Source organism: Heterodontus francisci, chromosome 34 (genome assembly GCF_036365525.1).
Source record: "Heterodontus francisci isolate sHetFra1 chromosome 34, sHetFra1.hap1, whole genome shotgun sequence".
In the NCBI taxonomy this organism is placed as follows: domain Eukaryota; kingdom Metazoa; phylum Chordata; class Chondrichthyes; order Heterodontiformes; family Heterodontidae; genus Heterodontus; species Heterodontus francisci.
The window spans coordinates 2,713,385-2,722,524 of record NC_090404.1 but is presented as its reverse complement, the minus strand read 5'-3'; positions in this window follow the sequence as shown (position 1 = coordinate 2,722,524).

Genomic DNA, 9,140 nt, shown 5'->3' with positions numbered 1-9,140 from the left:
TTCTGTCTCCATCCCTTTTTGAATAAAGGAGTTGCATTTGCTATTTTCAAATCTAATGGAACCTTCCCTGAATCTAGGGAATTTTGGAAAATCAAAACCAATGCATCAACTTTCTCACTAGCCACTTCTTTTAAGACCCTAGGATGCCTGGAGTCGGAGGAGGTAGGGGAGGTCCTAAATGAATACTTTGCTTCAGTATTCACTAGTGAGAGGGACCTGATCGTTTGTCAGGACAGTGTGAAACAGGCTGATATGCTCAAACAGGTTGAGGTTAAGAAGGAGGATGTGCTGGAAATTTTGAAAGACATGAGGACAGATAAGTCCCCGGGGCCAGACGGGATATACCCAAGGATATTACGGGAAGCGAGGGAAGAGATTGCCGCGCCTTTGGCGATGATCTTTGCGTCTTCACTGTCCACTGGAGTGGTACCAGATGATTGGAGGGTGGCAAATGTTGTTCCCTTGTTCAAGAAAGGGAATAGGGATAACCCTGGGAATTATAGACCAGTCAGTCTTACGTCGCTAGTGGGCAAATTATTGGAGAGGATTCTGAGAGACAGGATTTATGATGATTTGGAAAAGCATGGTTTGATTAGAGACAGTCAGCATGGCTTTGAGAGGGGCAGGTCATGCCTCACAAGCCTTATTGAATTCTTTGAGGATGTGACAAAACACATTGATGAAGGAAGAGCAGTGGATGTGGTGTATATGGATTTTAGCAAGGCGTTTGATAATGTTCCCCATGGTAGGCTCATTCAGAAAGTAAGGAGGCATGGGATACAGGGAAAGTTGGCAGTCTGGATACAGAATTGGCTGGCCCATAGAAGTCAGAGGGTGGTGTTAGATGGAAAGTATTCACCATGGAGCTCGGTGATCAGTGGTGTTACACAATGATCTGTTCTGGGACCTCTGCTCTTTGTGATTTTTATAAATGACTTGGATGAGGAAGTGGAAGGCTGGGTTAGCAAGTTTGCCGATGACACGAAGGTTGCTGGAGTTGTGGATAGTGTGGAAGGTTGCAACGGGACATTGACAGGATGCAGAGCTGGGCTGAGAAGTGGCAGATGGAATTCAACCTGGAAAAGTGTGAAGTGATTCATTTTGGAAGGTCGAATTTGAATACAGGCTTAAAGACAGGATTCTTGGTAGTGTGGAGGAACAGAGGGATCTTTGGGTCCATGTCCATAGATCGCTCTAAGTTGCCACCCAAGTTGATAGGGTTGTTAAGAAGGCATATGGTGTGTTGGCTTTCATTAACAGGGGGTTTGAGTTTAAGAGCCACGAGGTTATGCTGCAGCTCTATAAAGCCCTGGTTAGACCACACTTGGAATATTGTGTTCAGTTCTGGTCACCTCATTATAGGAAGGATGTGGAAGCTTTGGAGAGGGTGCAGAGGAGATTTACCAGGATGCTGCCTGGACTGGTGGGCATGTCTTACGAAGAAAGGTTGAGGGAGCTAGGGCTTTTCTCATTGGAACGAAGAAGGATGAGAGGTGACTTGATAGAGGGGTACAAGATGATGAGAGGCATAGATAGAGTGGATAGCCAGAGACTTTTTCCCAGGGTTGAAAGGACTATCACCAGGGGGCATAATTTTAAGGTGATTGGAGGAAGGTTTCGGGGAGATGTCAGAGGTAGGTTCTTTACACAGAGTGGTAGGTGCGTGGAATGCGCTGCCAGCGGTGGTAGTAGAAGCAGATACATTAGGGACATTTAAGCGACTCTTGGATAGGTACATGGATGATAGTAGAATGAAGGGTATGTAGGTAGTTTGATCCTAGAGTAGGTTAAAGGTTCGGCACAACATCGTGGGCCAAAGGGCCTGTACTGTGCTGTACTGTTCTATGTTCTATGAAGTCCATCAGAACCCGAGGACTTGTCAGCCCGCAGCTCCAACAATTTGTTCAGTCCTACTTCCCTGGTGATTGTAATTGTCTTGAGTTCCTCCCTCCCTTCCATTTCCTGACTTACAGCTGTTTCTGGGATGTTACTTGTATCCTCAATAGTGAAGACCGATGCAAAATACCTGTTCAGTTCATCTGCCATCTCATTTTCCCTTAATTCCCCAGATTCATTTTCTATAGGACCAACACTCAATGAACTTTTCTATTTTAACTATCTCTTCTTCTTCTTTGGCCTCCTTGTCTCGAGAGACAATGGGTAAGCGCCTGGAGGTGGTCAGTAGTTTGTGAAGCAGCGCCTGGAGTGGCTTTTAAGGCCAATACTCGAGTGACAGACTCTTCCACAGGTGCTACAGATAAAATTGGTTGTCGGGGCTGTTACACAGTTGGCTCTCCCCTTGCGCATCTGTCTTTTTTCCTGCCAACTACTAAGTCTCTTCATATTTCTAGCTAGCTTTCTCTCGTACTCTAATTTTTCCCTCCTTATTAATCTTTTAGTCATTCTTTGCTGGTTTTTTTATTATGTCCAAACTTCTGACCTGCCTCCCATCTTGGCACAGTTGTACATTTTTTCTTTAAGTTTAGTACTATCTTCAACTGTTTTAGTTAACCACGGATGGTGAGGCCTCCCCTTGGAATTTTTCTTTCTCATTGGAATGTATCCATTCTGTGTATTCTGAAATATCCCCTTAAATGTCTGCCACTGCATCTCTATTGACCTATCCCTTAACCTGATTTGCCAGTTCACTTTAGCTAGCTCTGCTTTCATAGCCTCATAATTGCCCTTATTTAAGTTTAAAATACTGCTCTTGGACCCACTCTTCTCTCCCTCATGGTGTGGGGGTAACATATTGGCATTGTACAATTCAAATAGATATCATAGTTACTGCCATGAAAAATCCCTCCAGTCCCAACACTCCTCCCTATCTGTGTAATCTCCTCCAGCCCCGACACCCCTCCCTATCTCTGTAATCTCCTGCAGCCCCTACACCCCTCCCTATCTCTGTAATCTTCTGCAGCCCCTACACCCCTCCCTATCTCTGTAATCTCCTCCAGTCCCCGACACCCCTCCCTATCTCTGTAATCTCCTCCAGTCCCTACACCCCTCCCGATCTCTATAATCTCCTCCAGCCCCGACACCCCTCCCTATCTCTGTAATCTCCTCCAGCCCCGACACCCCTCCCTATCTCTGTAATCTCCTCCAGTCCCTACACTCCTCCCTATCTCTGTAATCTCCTCCAGCCCCTACACCCCTCCCTATCTCTGTAATCTCCTGCAGCCCCTACACCCCTCCCTATCTCTGTAATCTCCTCCAGCCCCTACACCCCTCCCTATCTCTGTAATCTCCTCCAGCCCCGACACCCCTCCCTATCTCTGTAATCTTCTGCAGCCCCGACACCCCTCCGTATCTCTGTAATCTCCTCCAGCCCCTACACCCCTCCCTATCTCTGTAATCTCCTCCAGCCCCTGCACCCCTCCCTATCTCTGTAATCTCCTCCAGCCCCTACACCCCTCCGTATCTCTGTAATCTCCTCCAGCCCCTACACCCCTCCCTATCTCTGTAATCTCCTCCAGCCCCTACACCCCTCCCTATCTCTGTAATCTCCTCCAGCCCCTACACCCCTCCCTATCTCTGTAATCTCCTCCAGCCCCTACACCCCGCCGTATCTCTGTAATCTCCTCCAGCCCCTACACCCCTCCCTATCTCTGTAATCTCCTCCAGCCCCTACACCCCTCCCTATCTCTGTAATCTCCTCCAGCCCCTACACCCCTCCCTATCTCTGTAATCTCCTCCAGCCCCTACAACCCTCCCTATCTCTGTAATCTCCTCCAGCCCTTACACCCCTCCCTATCTCTGTAATCTCCTCCAGCCCCTACACCCCTCCCTATCTCTGTAATCTCCTCCAGCCCCTACACCCCTCCCTCTCTCTGTAATCTCCTCCAGCCCCTACACCCCTCCCTATCTCTGTAATCTCCTCCAGCCCTTACACCCCTCCCTATCTCTGTAATCTCCTCCAGCCCCTACACCCCTCCCTATCTCTGTAATCTCCTCCAGCCCCTACACCCCTCCCTATCTCTGTAATCTCCTCCAGCCCCTACACCCCTCCCTATCTCTGTAATCTCCTCCAGCCCCTACACCCCTCCCTATCTCTGTAATCTCCTCCAGCCCCTACACCCTTCTCTATCTCTGTAATCTCCTCCAGCCCCTACACCCCTCCCTATCTCTGAAATCTCCTCCAGCCCCTACACACCTCCCTATCTCTGTAATCTCCTCCACCCCCGACACCCCTCCCTATCTCTGTAATCTCCTCCAGCCCCTACACCCCTCCCTATCTCTGTAATCTCCTCCAGCCCCTACACCCCTCCCTATCTCTGTAACCTCCTCCAGCCCCTACACCCCTCCCTATCTCTGTAATCTCCTCCAGCCCCTACACCCCTCCCTATCTCTGTAATCTCCTCCACCCCCTGCACCCCTCCCTATCTCTGTAATCTCCTCCAGCCCCTACACCCCTCCCTATCTCTGTAATCTCCTCCAGCCCCTACACCCCTCCCTATCTCTGTAATCTCCTCCAGCCCCTACACCCCTCCCTATCTCTGTAATCTCCTCCAGCCCCTACACCCCTCCCTATCTCTGAAATCTCCTCCAGCCCCTACACCCCTCCCTATCTCTGTAATCTCCTCCACCCCCTACACCCCTCCCTCTCTCTGTAATCTCCTCCAGCCCCTACACCCCTCCCTATCTCTGTAATCTCCTCCAGCCCCTACACCCCTCCCTATCTCTGAAATCTCCTCCACCCTTCCCTATCTCTGTAACCTCCTCCAGCCCCTACACCCCTCCCTATCTCTGTAACCTCCTCCAGTCCCTACACCCCACCCTATCTCTGTAATCTCCTCCAGCCCCTACACCCTTCTCTATCTCTGTAATCTCCTCCAGCCCCTACACCCCTCCCTATCTCTGTAATCTCCTCCACCCCCTACACCCCTCCCTATCTCTGTAATCTCCTCCAGCCCCTACACCCCTCCCTATCTCTGTAATCTCCTCCAGTCCCTACACCCCTCCCTATCTCTGTAATCTCCTCCAGCCCCTACACCCCTCCCTATCTCTGTAATCTCCTCCAGCCCCTACACCCCTCCCTATCTCTGTAATCTCCTCCACCCCCTGCACCCCTCCGTATCTCTGTAATCTCCTCCAGCCCCTACACCCCTCCCTATCTCTGTAATCTCCTCCAGCCCCTACACCCCTCCGTATCTCTGTAATCTCCTCCAGCCCCTACACCCCTCCCTATCTCTGAAATCTCCTCCAGCCCCTACACCCCTCCCTATCTCTGTAATCTCCTCCAGCCCCTACACCCCTCCCTATCTCTGTAATCTCCTCCAGCCCCTACACCCCTCCCTATCTCTGTAATCTCCTCCAGCCCCTACACCCCTCCCTATCTCTGTAATCTCCTCCAGCCCCTACACCCCTCCCTATCTCTGTAATTTCCTCCAGCCCCTACACCCCTCCCTATCTCTGTTAACTCCTCCAGCCCCTACACCCCTCCATATCTCTGTAATCTCCTCCAGCCCCCACACCCCTCCCTATCTCTGTAATCTCCTCCAGCCCCTACACCCCTCCCTATCTCTGTCACCTCCTCCAGCCCCTACACCCCTCCCTATCTCTGTAATCTCCTCCAGCCCCTACACCCCTCCCTATCTCTGTAATCTCCTCCAGCCCCTACACCCCTCCCTATCTCTGTAATCTCCTCCAGCCCCTACACCCCTCCCTATCTCTGTAATCTCCTCCAGCCCCGACACCCCTCCCTATCTCTGTAATCTCCTGCAGCCCCTACACCCCTCCCTATCTCTGTAATCTCCTCCAGCCCCTACACCCCTCCCTATCTCTGTAATCTCCTCCAGCCCCTACACCCCTCCCTATCTCTGTAATCTCCTGCAGCCCCTACACCCCTCCCTATCTCTGTAATCTCCTGTAGCCCCGACACCCCTCCCTATCTCTGTAATCTCCTCCAGCCCCTGCACCCCTCCCTATCTCTGTAATCTCCTCCAGCCCCTACACCCCTCCCTATCTCTGTAATCTCCTCCAGCCCCTACACTCCTCCGTATCTCTGTAATCTCCTCCAGGCCCTACACCCCTCCCTATCTCTGTAATCTCCTCCAGCCCCTACACCCCTCCCTATCACAGTAATCTCCTCCACCCTTCCCTATATCAGTAATCTCCTCCACCCCCTACACCCCTCCCTATCTCTGTAATCTCCTCCAGCCCCTACACCCCTCCCTATCTCTGTAATCTCCTCCAGCCCCTACACCCCTCCCTATCTCTGTAATCTCCTCCAGCCCCTACACCCCTCCCTATCTCTGTAATCTCCTCCAGCCCCTACACCCCTCCCTATCTCTGTAATCTCCTCCAGCCCCTACACCCCTCCCTATCTCTGTAATCTCCTCCAGTCCCTACACCCCACCCTATCTCTGTAATCTCCTCCAGCCCCTACACCCTTCTCTATCTCTGTTAACTCCTCCAGCCCCTACACCCCTCCATATCTCTGTAATCTCCTCCAGCCCCTACACCCCTCCCTATCTCTGTAATCTCCTCCAGCCCCGACACCCCTCCCTATCTCTGTAATCTCCTCCAGCCCCTACACCCCTCCCTATCTCTGTAATCTCCTCCAGCCCCTACACCCCTCCCTATCTCTGTAATCTCCTCCAGCCCCTACACCCCTCCCTATCTCTGTAATCTCCTCCAGCCCCTACACTCCTCCGTATCTCTGTAATCTCCTCCAGCCCCTACACCCCTCCCTATCTCTGTAATCTCCTCCAGCCCCTTCACCCCTCCCTATCTCTGTAATCTCTTCCAGCCCCTACACCCCACCCTATCTCTGTTAACTCCTCCAGCCCCTACACCCCTCCATATCTCTGTAATCTCCTCCAGCCCCTACACTCCTCCGTATCTCTGTAATCTCCTCCAGCCCCTACACCCCTCCCTATCTCTGTAATCTCCTCCAGCCCCTACACCCCACCCTATCTCTGTTAACTCCTCCAGCCCCTACACCCCTCCCTATCTCTGTAATCTCCTCCAGCCCCTACACCCCTCCCTATCTCTGTAATCTCCTCCAGACCCTGCACCCCTCCCTATCTCTGTAATCTCCTCCAGACCCTACACCCCTCCCTATCTCTGTAATCTCCTCCAGACCCTACACCCCTCCCTATCTCTGTAATCTCCTCCAGACCCTACACCCCTCCCTATCTCTGTAATCTCCTCCACCCCCGACACCCCTCCCTATCTCTGTAATCTCCTCCAGCCCCTACACCCCTCCCTATCTCTGTAACCTCCTCCAGCCCCTACACCCCTCCCTATCTCTGTAACCTCCTCCAGCCCCTACACCCCTCCCTATCTCAGTAATCTCCTCCACCCCTCCCTATCTCTGTAATCTCCTCCAGCCCCTACACCCCGCCGTATCTCTGTAATCTCCTCCAGCCCCTACATCCCTCCCTATCTCTGTAATCTCCTCCAGTCCCTACACCCCACCCTATCTCTGTAATCTCCTCCAGCCCCTACACCCTTCTCTATCTCTGTAATCTCCTCCAGCCCCTACACCCCTCCCTATCTCTGTAATCTCCTCCAGCCCCGACACCCCTCCCTATCTCTGTAATCTCCTCCAGCCCCTACACCCCTCCCTATCTCTGTAATCTCCTCCAGCCCCTAGACCCCTCCCTATCTCTGTAATCTCCTCCAGCCCCTACACCCCTCCCTATCTCTGTAATCTCCTCCAGCCCCTACACCCTCCATATCTCTGTAATCTCCTCCAGCCCCTACACCCCTCCCTATCTCTGTAATCTCCTCCAGCCCCTACACCCCACCCTATCTCTGTAATCTCCTCCAGCCCCTACACCCCTCCCTATCTCTGTAATCTCCTCCAGCCCCTACACCCCTCCCTATCTCTGTAATCTCCTCCAGCCCCTACACTCCTCCGTATCTCTGTAATCTCCTCCAGCCCCTACACCCTTCTCTATCTCTGTAATCTCCTCCAGCCCCTACACCCCACCCTATCTCTGTAATCTCCTCCAGCCCCTACACCCCACCCTATCTCTGTAATCTCCTCCAGCCCCTACACCCCACCCTATCTCTGTAATCTCCTCCAGCCCCACAACCCTTTGAGGTTTCTGCGCTCCTCTAATTCTGGCCTGTTGACCATCCTTGATTTTAATCGCTCCACCATTGGTGGCCTTGCTCTCAGCTGCCTGGGCCCCAAGCTGTGGAATTCCATCCCTAATCCTCCCTGCTTTCTCTCTACCTCACCTTCCTCCTTTTTAAGCCATTCCTTAAAACCTACCTCTTTCTGTCCTGATAACTCTTCTGTAGCTCGGTGTGAAACCTTCCTTGACCGTGTGCCTTGGGAAGCTCTCCTCTGTTAAAGGTCTTGATAATGCCAGTTGTTGTATACTGGGTGCCAAAACAATGAAGATATTCAAACTGTCCCACTGTTTGTGCTGAGGAGAGGACTGGCTTTCTCCTTCCTGCCTGTCTTAGCAGGGGACAGAACCAAAGGTCTTAGTCATCCACTTTGGCAGAAAAAAAAGAAACAAAGGCAGAGTTTCTTAAATGGAGAGCGGGTTGGAAGTGTTGGAGTGCAAAGGGATCTGGGTGTCCTTGCTCGTGAGTCATTTAAAAGCTAGCATGCAATTAGGAACAAAATGGTATGTTGGCCTTCATCGCAAAGGGGTTTGGAGTACAGGAGTAAGGATATCTTGCTGTAATTGTATAGAGCCTTGGTGAGGCTGTGTGACTGGAGTATTGTGTACAGTTTTGGTCTGCTTACCTAATGAAGGATATATCTGCCAAAGCAGGAGTGCACCAAAGGTTCACCAGATTGATCCCTGAGATGGAGAAATTGAGGAAACTGTGCCTGTATTCTCTAGAGTTTCAAAGAATGAGAGGTGATCTCATTGAAACTTACAAAATTCTTCAGGGCGCGGCAGGATTGATGTGGGTGGGATGTTTCCCCTGGTCGCTGAGTCTAGAACCAGGGCACACAGTCTCAGAATAAGGGCAGTCCATGTGACACTGAGGCGAGGAGGAATTTCTTCACTCGGAGGGTGGTGAATCTGTGGAATTCTCGACCCCAGAGGGATGTGGAAGACAGAAATCGATAGATATCTGGATACTGATGACACAAAGGATCAGAGGATAGTGAAGAGCAAGTGGCATAGAGGTCAATGGTCAGCCATGATCTCGTTGAATGGTGA